Below are 12,012 nucleotides of genomic sequence, written 5' to 3'. Positions count from 1 at the left end.
CAGTGCCCATAACGGATCCCAGCACTGCAGGCAGCACCTTTACCAGCTATGCTATAGCGCCAGCCCCCAAACACAGACTTTCAATGTAGGTTGAAGTGCCATAAATTAGGAAAAGATACCAACAAGGAATTTCATAGTTAAATATAAATCAATGCTTGAATTCAAGGCTTTAAAAAGCAGAAGGATTCTCTTGTTAGGGGTTAATGTAGACAGTGATTTTCAAGTTCAATCCACTGATAACTTGACAATTCCAAAATACTAATAGATTAAATGTATTTTTGACAGGCAGAGTGGACAGTGAGAGAGAGAGACAGAGAGGAAGGTCTTCCTTTTGCCGTTAGTTCACCCTCCAATGGCCGCCGCGGCTGGCACGCTGCGGCCAGCGCACCACGCTGATCCGAACTTATCCTGGTCTCCCATAGGGTGCAGGGCACAAGCACTTGGGCCATCCTCCACTGCACTCCCTGGCCACAGCAGAGAGCTGGCCTGGAAGAGGGGCAACCGGGACAGAATCCGGCGCCCCGACCGGGACTAGAACCCAGTGTGCCGGCACCGCAAGGCGGAGGATTAGCTCAGAGAGCCGCAGCGTCGGCCAAGATTAAGTGTAATTCTTTTTGTGTATGTAAGTGGAAAAACAAAGTCTGGATCACCACACATCTATTTATTTACTTATTCATTCATTTATTTTAAAGATTTATTTGAAAGTCAGAGTTACACAGAGAGAAAAGGAGAGGCAGAGAGAGAGAGAGAGAGAGAGAGAGGTCTTCCATCCATTGGTTCACTCCCCAATTGGCTGCCATGGCTGCAGCTGCACTGATCCAAAGCCAGGAGCCAGGAGCTTCCTCCAGGTCTTCCATGTGGGTGCAGGGGCCCAAGGACTCTGACTATCTTGTACTGCTTTCCCAGACCATAGCAAAGAGCTGGATCGGAAGTGGATTAGTGGGACTTGAACCAGCATCCATATGGGATGCCGGCACTGCAGGTGGTGGCCTAACCCGCTATGCCACAGTGCCAGCCCCCATACATCCATTTATAACATGATTGAATATTTTAATTAATTTATTTTAAAAGCTTTATTTATTTACTTGAACATAAGTTACACAGAGAGAGAAGGAGAGGCAGAGAAAGGTCTTCCATCCACTAATTCACTCCCCAAATGCTGCAATGGCTGGAACTGTGCAAATCTGAAGCCAGAAGCCAGGAACTTCTTCTGGGTCTCCTATGAGGGTGTAGGGGCCCAAGGACTTGCGCCATCTTCTACTGATTTCCCAAGCCATAGCAGATAGCTGGATTGGAAATGGAGTAGTCGGGACTTGAACTGGCGCTCATATGGGATGCTGGCACTGCAGGTGGTGGCTTTACCCGCTACACCACAGTGCCGGCCCATTTTTGAATATTTTAGCTCCATCATTGAGAATTAATGCAAAGATAAAAAAGATTCCTTTCAAAATATTACTGCTTATTGACAATGCACTTGGTCACCCTAGAGCTCTGATGGAAAAATACATTGAGAATTCATGCCACAACTTAAATTGACCAGGAATACTTGTTTTTACTTGTTATTGACATTTTTTAAATGTGAGAGAACATAATTTCCTTTTGTATATCTGAAGGCAGGAGTCAGAATAAAGATGGGATTGGGGCAAATGCTGTGGTGTAGTGGGCTAAGCCTCTGCCTGAGGTGCTGGCATCCCATATGGGTGAAAGTTCACGTCTTGGCTGCTCCTCTTCTGATCCAGCTCTCTGCTATGGCCTGGGAAAGCAGTAGAAGATGGCTCCAGTGCTTGTGCCCGTGCAGCCTTGTGGGAGACCCAGAAGAAGCTCCTGGCTCCTGGCTTCGGATTGGCCTAGCTCTGGCTGTGGGGACAGAAGAACTTTCTCTCTGTCTCTTCCTCTCTCTCTCTGTAACTCAGCTTCTCAAATAAATAAGTAAAATCTTTTTTTTAAAGAATAAGTCTGGGGTGTATTGACTTGACATGCATAGTTGTCTGTGCAGAGCGCCAGTTGAAATCCAATTAGAAAGCAAGGGAAATAGACTTCTGGCTTTAAAACAACTTTTCTGTTCTCTGTAAAACTAACAAGATGGCAGGAGGCTAAGCATAAGAAATGTACAATTTGGAAAGAATTTGGAAGATTATATGGGAAGGGAGGTATGTGCATTTACTCATGGAGAGACATATCTTGAAGGCTAATAAAGAAGAGCGATATTAAAAGCTACATTTATGTACTCTGTCAGGGGTGGATGAATCTAAATGATTTTGTACTACGAAGATAACTTGCAAAGTTTCTGGGAAGTATTACTCTCAGAATCATGCCTGTTGCCAACCACTAGTCTTAAACTTTAAAACTCACATCTGATTTGAGAGAAATATTATCCATGTCTTTCTGGTTCATTTCTGCTTTACTCTCCCACCTACTATTCTATTTGCAACAGTCTCTGAAATAGAGGGGTTCAGTCACAGTTAACTCTGTTTTCCTTTACCTTTCATAACGGAAAACACTGGAAACCAGAGTCCAAAAGCCCTGAGCAAAAGCTTGTAATTGGTTTTTACGGGGGCAGCTGAAAGTAAACTGCTATGTAAAGCTGATACTCTTAGTCAACAACTTAAACTGAGCTCATTCTTCTGGTAAATTCTTCTTGATGGATGACTGCAAGAGACTTTCTTGGCAGAGTTGAGGAATTTAGTTTTTATACTCTGGAAGCTGTCAGAGCTGCTTCAATTCAACAAGGGGTTTGTTGAGTACAAATAAGGGGACAGCCCCTTTTGGGAATAACAAAAGCTTATTAGAGCATCAGGGTCCATTGGATAGATCAGAAGAGAAATGTTGTTGTTGTTATTATTATTCTGACAGTGAGAGCTATAGGGGTCTTTTGGGATTATTAGAGGAGATGAGGGCTGAAAGCCCTGTGAAATATGTGTGTATATGTGTGTGTATTTGTGTTGTGTGATTTGGGTTAGGCCTTAAGGAATTATTAAGATTGTGCATGTAGGCGGGCGCCGCGGCTCACTAGGCTAATCCTCCGCCTAGCGGCGCCGGCACACCGGGTTCTAGTCCCGGTCGGGGCACCGGATTCTGTCCCGGTTGCCCCTCTTCCAGGCCAGCTTTGTGCTGTGTCCACGGAGTGCAGTGGAGGATGGCCCAAGTGCTTGTGCCCTGCACCCCATGGGAGACCAGGAGAAGCACCTGGCTCCTGCTTGGATCAGCGCGGTGCACCGGCCGTGGCGGCCATTGGAGGGTGAACTAACAGCAAAAGGAAGACCTTTCTCTCTGTCTCTCTCTCTCACTGTCCACTCTGCCTGTCAAAAAAACCCAAAGATTGTACATGTTTAAAAAGATGATAAGAATGGGGGGGATGCGGCACCCTGGTTCAGTAGGTTAATCCTCCGCCTATGGCACTGGCAACCCATATGGGCCCTGGTTCTAGTCCCAGCCACCCCTCTTCCAATCCAGCTCTCTGCCATGGCTTGGAAAAGCAGTAGAAGATGGCTCAAGTGCTTGGGCCCCTGCACCCACGTGGGAGACCTGGATGAAGTTCCTGTCTCCTGGTTTTTGCCTGGCCCAGTCCTGGCTATTGTGACCATTTGGGGAGTTAATCAGCAGATGGAAGATCTCTCCATCCTTCTCCCTCTCTGGGTAGCTCTTTCAAATAAATAAATCTCCAGAGGGGGAAAAAGGATTGCGGGGGGGGGGGGTTCACAGAGGTTACATCAGTATGGTGCAGGAATAGCATAGATCTTGAGGCAAGAGATTGTTCTACAAGGTTGATTTGTGAAACCTGTGTTTGAGAATTATAATTTTATTCCATGTTCTTTTTTTGTCTCTCAAACATATCCTTTACTTGGGTTTCCCAACTGTTATTATCAAGTGCTCTTGTTAAATCATGTAACTTCTCTCTTTTGCCCTAGCCACCAGAGGACTTTTGTGGGCAAAACCCAATAAAAAATATCCAACCTCTTTAGCATGCTTGTCTAGTAGAATCTTAAAAAAAAACTAACTTTGATGATATTGATTCTTCCAATCCATGAGCATGGAAGATTTTTCCATTTCTTGGTATCCTCTTCTATTTCTTTTTTTAAGGTTTTGTAATTTTCATCGTAGAGATCTTTAACGTCCTTGGTTAAGTTTGTTCCAAGGTATTTTGATTGTTTTTGTAGCTATTGTGAATGGGATTGATCTTAGAAGTTCTTCCTCATCCATGGCATTGTCTGTGTATACAAAGGCTGTTGATTTTTGTGCATTGATTTTATACCCTGCTACTTTGCCAAAATCTTCTATGAGTTCCAATAGTCTCTTAGTAGAGTTCTTTGGGTACTCTAAATAAAGAATCATATCATCTGCAAAGAGGGATAGTTTGAGTTCTTCCTTCCCAATTTGTATCCCTTTAATTTCTTTTTCTTGCCTAATAGCTCTGGCTAGAACCTCCAGAACTATATTGAATAGCAGTGGTGAGAGTGGACATCCCTGTCTGGTACCAGATCTCAGTGGAAATGCTTCCAACTTTTCCCCATTCAATAGGATGTTGGCCGTGGGTTTTTCATAGATTGCTTTGATTGTATTGAGGAATGTTCCTTCTATACCCAATTTGTTAAGAGTTTTCTTCATGAAAAAGTGTTGAATTTTATCGAATGCTTTCTTGGCATCTATTGAGATAATCATATGGTTTTTCTTCTGCAGTCTGTTAATGTGGTGTATCACATTGATTGCTTTGCGCACATTAAACCATCCCTGCATACCAGGGATAAATCCCACTTGGTCTGGGTGGATGATCTTTCTGTAGGTTCTCTCCTCCCTTCAGAGAAAGGTACCTCCTTCTTTGAAGACCTGTTCTTTCCACTGGGATCTCACTCACAGAGATCTTTTTGCAAGAGTGTCTTGGCTTTCCATGCCTGAAATACTCTCATGGGCTTTTCAGCCAGATCCGAATGGCTTTAGGGCTGATTCTGAGGCCAGAGTGCTCAATAGACATTTTTTAAAAGAGGAAATCTAAATGGCCAACAGACACATGAAAAAATGTTCTAGATCACTAGCAATCAGGGAAATGCAAATCCAAACCACAATGAGGTTCCACCTCACCCCAGTTAGAATGGCTCACATTCAGAAATCTACCAACAATAGATGCTGGAGAGGATGTGGGGAAAAAGGGACACTAACCCACTGTTGGTGGGAATGCAAACTGGTTAAGCCACTATGGAAGTCAGTCTGAAGATTCCTCAGAAACCTGAATAAAACCCTACCATACAATCCAGCCATCCCACTCCTTGGAATTTACCCAAAGGAAATTAAATTGGCAAACAAACAAGCTGTCTGCACCTTAATGTTTATTGCAGCTCAATTCACAATCGCTAAGACCTGGAACCAACCCAAATGCCCATCAACAGTAGACTGGATAAAGAAATTATGGGACATGTACTCTATCGAATACTATACAGCAGTCAAAAGCAACGAAACCCTGTCATTTGCAACAAGATGGAGGAATTTGGAAAACATCATGCTGAGTGAATTAAGCCAGTCCCAAAGGGACAAATATCATATGTTCTCCCTGATTGGTGACAACTAACTGAGCACCAAAGGGGAAACTTGTTGAAGTGAAATGGACACTATGAGAAACAGTGACTTGATCAGCTCTTGTCCTGACGGTTGATGTACAATGTAATACTCTATCCATTTTAGTATTTTTTTTGCTTAGTACCATTGGTTGAACTCTGTAATTAACATACAATTATTCTTAGGTGTTTAAATTTTAACTGAAAAGTGATCCCTGTTAGGAATTTGGAAAACATTATGTTGAGTGAAATAAGCCAATCCCAAAGGGACAAATACCACTTGTTCTCCCTGATAGGTGACAACTAACTGAGCACCAAAAAGGAAACCTGTTAAAGTGAAATGAACACTATGAGAAACGGTGACTTGATCAGCCCTCACCCTGCCTGTTGATGAGCAGCTTAATCTGTTATCCCTCTTAGTATTTTTTTTGTTGGTTCTACTTAATACTTTTGGTTGAATACTGTAATCAATACAAAATTCTTCTTAAGTGCTGAAACTTAACTGAAAAGTGTTTGCTGTTAAATATAAGAGTGGGAATAAGAGAGGGAAGAGATGTGCAATTCGGGACATGCTCAAGCTGACTTACCTCAAACGGTAGAGTTAGAAACATACCAGGGGATTCCAATTCAATCCCATCAAGGTGGCATGTACCAGTGCCATCTCACTAGCCCCAGTGATCAATTTCTGTTCACAATTGATCCTAATGATAGGACTAAGAGCCAAAGGGATCACATAAACAAGACTAGTGTCTGCAAATACTAGCTGATAGAATAAAAAAGGGAGAGAACGATCCAACATGGGAAGTGAGATACACAGCAGACCCATAGAATGGCAGATGTCCTAAACAGCACTCTGGCCTCAGAATCAGCCCTTAAGGCATGCGGATCCGGCTGAATAGCCCATGAGGGTATCTCAGGCATGGAAAGCCAAGACACTCTAGGGGAAAAAAAAAAACCTAAATGAAAGATCTCCACGAGTGAGATCCCAGTGGAAAGAACGGGTCATCAAAGAAGGAGGTACCTTTCTCTGAAGGGAGGAGAGAACTTCCACTTTGACCATGGCCTCGTCTAAATATGATCAGAGTCAGTGAACTCAGGGGGCTTCCATAGCCTTGGCAGCTCATGACAAGAGCCTAGTGTGATTACTGATGCCATAAACAAGAGTGTCAATTTGTTAAGTCAACAACAGGAGTCACTGTGCACTTACTCCTCATGTAGGATCTTTGTCCTTAGTGTGCTGTATATTGAGATTTAATGCTATAACTAGTACTCAAACAGTATTTTTCACTTTATGTTTCTGTGTGGGAGCAAACTGTTGAAATCTTTACTTAATGTATGCTAAACTGATCTTCTGTATATAAAGAGAAACGAAAATGAATCTTGATGTGAATGGAAGGGGAGAGGGAGTGGATAAGGGGAGGGTTGCAGGTTGGAGGGACGTTATGGGGGGGAAGCCATTGTAATCCATAAGCCGTGCTTTGGAAATTTATATTCATTAAATAAAAGTTAAAAAAAATCTAACTTTGGAATTGCTGCTTGATACAGAAACTACATAAATTTTTCTGGGAGGAAAAAGCCTTACAGAAGATAACAAACTTATCTAGGTTTCTAATTTCAGTTAACATCCTAGTTTTGAAAATATATATTGAGATTAAAAATTGACCCCTTAAGATACAATTTTGAAAAAATGCAGAGAGATTCAGAAAATACAAATGATCTTAATGTTTTCCAGGGTCTGAGTCATAATTCCATACATGAAATTGAGACTCTCAAAGGTGACATTTCTATTATTTTTTTACTTACTAGGTAAAGTTCATGGAAGTGGAATAAAAAGAAAATTTTATTTTGATCCCCAAACCCTAAAAAATACACATAGGAGTCTAAAGGGGAAATGGATAGGAAGTTGAAGCGGCCATTTCTATGTGTTTGCAAAATAGTACTAGTCAAAGGCAGATAGGCTGGAGTGCAAAAACTTACTTAACCAGAGGTGGTTTTAGAACAATCCCTTGTACAAATGTGGGCAGGAGGCTGCGTTTTGGTTCTGTATCTGTGCAGCGCGGGCAGTCCATATCTAACCTGAGCCGGACAATCAAGGACACTCAGGCCAAGACCGTAAACCCATTCGTTGTCGTTTTAAAAACGGGCAAATCACAGCTATTAAAGTGCGATTGCTTTAGGAAGGCTGTAGGTATAGCCAATACTTTAAGGTCACAAGAGTATCCAAACCAAACAAGGGAGAAGTGCGCAGGGGTCTCAGCAGGTCCCGCTCAGATGTCGCCACCGCTGCCAGCGGCCCAACCACAAAATGGAATTGGCAGGACCGGGACTCCAAGGCTGGAGGCCTCGGCTCGGGAGGCTGCCAAGGGAGGAAAGCAAGGAGGCTCTGAGCCCCTGGACTCGGGCGGTGACTCGGGGTGCCCTGGGACGTTTCAGTTGGCAAGGCCTGTGGCTGGGCCCTAGAGCAGGACACTCGCAAGGATGGAGTCGCGGGAGGACTGCGCGTCCCTGTGCCACAGAGCCCAGGGGGAGGAGGAGGAGAAGGCCTAGGCAGCACTGTTGGACAGGGACCACGTGGAGGGCAAGGGGGTGGAAGCAGGCGAAGGAAAGTGCTTCCTGCTGTCCAGACAAGGTCATTAAGCTAGAAGCCGCAGTGCCCCCTCCATACTCTACGCCCAAGGACTTTCGCCCTGTTCTGAACATACTGGGAAAATATCCTTGAAGATGGAGAACCTCAGACCTTCCCCAAGTAGAACAGCATCAGCTTCACGGGGGGCTTCAACTTTGAGAAAACCCTTCTCATGAACACCATGTCTTTTGAGGGCAAATTCCACAAGACCAATACCGTGAGTCAGAAACACCACCGCAGCAAGGGGACTGTGACTTTAATAGTAAGCCAAGTAAGAACTCATTGCTATCCACTTTGATACCTAGATGACTAGAGAGAGAAAGGTCTTTGAGATATCAGCGTTGTGGTGAGTGGAAAAATCTGTTAACGATCATATGAACATCCTGATTTGGAGACAGCCATTTCTTTATGACTTTATATTGAATTTCAAAGACAGAAAGATCAACCAGCCATGGGCCTTGTGGCATACTGGGTTAAGCCAAGGGTTGGGACGCCCACATCCGTGTAAAAGTGCCTGGGACTGAGTTTCCACCTCTGCTTCGGATCCAGTTTCCTGCTAATGCTCCTGGAAGGCAGCAGATGATGACCCAGGTACTTGGGTCCTGAATGAGTTTCCTGGCTCCTGGTTTCCTCTGGCCTAGTCCTGGCTGTTACCAGCATTTGGGCAGTGAACCAGCAGATGGAAGATGTCTCTCCCTCATTGCTGCCTCTGCTTTTTATATTAAAAGAAAGAAAAACAGAAAGAAGAAAGGAAGAAACAGGAAAAAGAAAACCCAGCCAAAACAATGCTATCCATTTAGATATTAGTGCAGTTCAAGGCTTTTCAGTCACCTTGGCCTTCTTGTATTCTCCACACGGAGGGAAGCTATCTTCAAATGAGTGAAGTTGCTCCAACTTATTGGAACTTTGTTAAAGATTCCTTAAATAGAAACGTTAAAGCAGAAGCTCCAGAGTCTCTAGTTGTGGTCTGCAGTAGAAGACTGGTTACTAAACATGGTCTGTTTTCATCACAGGATCCAAAAATTGCCAGTCTTTTGGGCAACATTGAATCTTACTAATTTGCCAAAGTAACATAAAAATTGAAAAGGATGATTGTGGGGCCGGTGGTGTCGTTTCTCACTTGGTTAATCTTCCGCCTGCGGCGCCGGCATCCCATATGGGCGCCGGGGTCTAGTCCCGGCTGCTCCTCTTCCAGGCCAGCTCTCTGCTGTGGCCCAGGAGTGCAGTGGAGGATGGCCCAAGTGCTTGGGTGCCTGCATCTGCATGGGAGACCAGGAGGAAACACCCGGCTCCTGGCTTCGGATCGGCGCAGCGCCGGCTGTAGCGACCATTTGGGGAGTGAATCAACGGAAGGAAGACTTTCTCTCTGTCTCTCTCTCACTGTCTATAACTCTACTTGTCAAATAAATTAAAAAAAAGAAAAGGATGATTGTAATGTAGATGAGGGCCAAATAGAAAACTACCAAGTGAATTATAGTAATTGGGTCCAGGATGGTTCTACTGAATTGGCTGAAAAGAAGTAGAGACTGGCAAAACAAAGAAGAAAAGTCAAATTAGAAAGCATTACCTTTAAAACGTAGCACTTCACAAAACAAATTTCGAAGGTGGATAGGTGATGCAGCCTAGCTGATGCCTATCCAGAAGGAAATAAGACTTTGTGAGTCAAAAAAGGATCAGATTTGGATGGTGCTCTGCTCTCACAATGGAGTGGTGATAGGAATATGAATGCTATTTGTTGGCTGAAGCCTGCTCTGATCAGGGTGGTGGTGAAGCTGATATGTCACATAATTTCTAATATGGTTTGATGCATGGCCCTTCAAGGGACTCCTGGTATGGTTTGATACCAGGTACTTTCAGGTATGTATATTTTCCAGACTCTTGGTCAAAACAGGAAATTTAGAAAAATAGTAAATCTCAAATGATGAACAAGTCAAGACGCTTTCATTTATTTTTCAAGTAGATAAATACAGATGAACAATAAAAACGCACTTGCTCTGTCCTATAAGAGGTAGCTAATTTAGCTATGATATTTGTGGAAAACTATTTACTTGAAGAAAATACAAACAGGGTAAAATTACACATGTATGTTGAGTAAGAACCTATTCATATGAGTGGCCAGTGTTGGCCATGGGTCATGATACATGGTGTTCATGTAGAATGTGGAGAAAAACCACAAACAGGCAGGTGAGATTGTGTCAACCAGGGACAGGATACAGAATTCCCCTAGGAGGAAGAATAGGAAGAGAATGAAAGAAGAGGAGCTAATGTAACTAGTGGAACTAATGTAACTGGTGGAGCAGATCACAATGATCCATCTCATTTGGATGACTGAGGAACTGTTTGTCCTCAGATGGTAGCAGACTTGCTGTACTCCACAAAGATGTTTCATTTAGACATAATTTGAATGAACAGTTTAGACTATTAAACTTGAAATCTTGCAAAACATGGTACATGGTGGATGATAATTATGTTGCTGTAAAAATTGTAGGGGCAAAAATTTATGGTCAAAAAAATTAAAAAATTGTGTAGATCTCTGTGAGTGAGACCCCAGCAATAAGAAGTGGCCATCAAAGAAGGACGTACTTTTCTCTAAAGGGAGGAGAGAAGTTTCACTTTGCTTATGGCCTTGTCTAAATACTGTGGATTCAGAAGGCTTCCATAATCTAGGCAGTTCATCTCAAGAGCCTCACATGGTCACTGACATCATACTTAAGAGATACTTAAGAGTGTTAACTGTTAAATTAATAACAGGAGTCACTGTGCACTAACTCCCCATACAGGACATCTGTACTCAATGAGTTGTGTTAAGGGAATTAGCTGTAAAACTAGTTCTCAAAGATTTTTTCTTGTGTGGGCATGTGTGTGCAAATCATCAAAATCTTTACTTGGTATAGAGTTGATTTTCTTTCAAAGTTAATTGAAAATGAATCTTAAAAGAGAATGGGACTGGGAAGAGGAGAAGAAGTGGGGGGGAAGGAAGGTATGGTGGGAAGAATAACTATATTTTTAAAGTTGTACTTATGAAATTTGTATTCCTTAAAAAATAAGTTAAAAATAGTATTGCAGAACTCTTAGGCACATCAATTAATTGATTCCTAGCGACACCTTCTCAACCTTATCAAAGATTTTCATGTTGACAGCTTGAAACTGGCAGTATTAAGGGTAGGATGTTGCTTCTGAATCACTGTTGAGTTCTGATTGTGTTGAAGAAGGGTTATACTTTCATTAGGCACTAGTGCCTATAATACTTGCAACTACAGACAAATTGGCATGCAAGCCTGATCAAACTTTTTCCAGCAGCATGGAATTAATGGCAAAACAAACTTATCAATTGATGTTTTATGTGCAAAGAACCTGATTTTATATATATATATATATATATTTTGACAGGCAGAGTGGACAGTGAGAGAAAGAGACAGAGAGAAAGGCCTTCCTTTGCCGTTGGTTCACCCTCCAATGGCTGCCGCTTCCAGCGCACTGCGGCCGGCACACTGCACTGATCCGAAGCCAGGAGCCAGGTGCTTCTCCTGGTCTCCCATGGGGTGCAGGACCCAAGCACTTGGGCCATCCTCCTCTGCACTCCCGGGCCATAGCAGAGAGCTGGCCTGGAAGAGGGGTAACCAGGACAGAATCCGGTGCCCCGATTGGGACTAGAACCCAGTGTGCCGGTGCTGCAGGTGGAGGATTAGCCTAGTGAGCCGTGGCGCCGGCCATAAATATATATTTTTCAAATAGATTTTTGATTCAGCTCATTATGGAAAACATCCCGAACTTTAAAAAGTGAAATTATTGGTTGGTGTGAAGAAAGCCAGACGGTTTTTGTTTCTTCTCTTGATGAAG

At 43.1% G+C, this 12,012-nt stretch overlaps 1 pseudogene; it reads left to right on the top strand.

Annotated features, from left to right (window-relative positions):
- Positions 1-8,851: 8,851 nt before the first annotated feature.
- On the top strand, positions 8,852-10,504 carry LOC127493672 (zinc finger and BTB domain-containing protein 10 pseudogene; annotated as a pseudogene).
- The last annotated feature ends 1,508 nt before the right edge of the window (positions 10,505-12,012 follow it).

Source organism: Oryctolagus cuniculus, chromosome 7 (genome assembly GCF_964237555.1).
Source record: "Oryctolagus cuniculus chromosome 7, mOryCun1.1, whole genome shotgun sequence".
NCBI lineage: Eukaryota > Metazoa > Chordata > Mammalia > Lagomorpha > Leporidae > Oryctolagus > Oryctolagus cuniculus.
The sequence above is the reverse complement of the archived record's forward strand: the minus strand, read 5'-3'. Positions and strand labels throughout refer to the sequence as shown.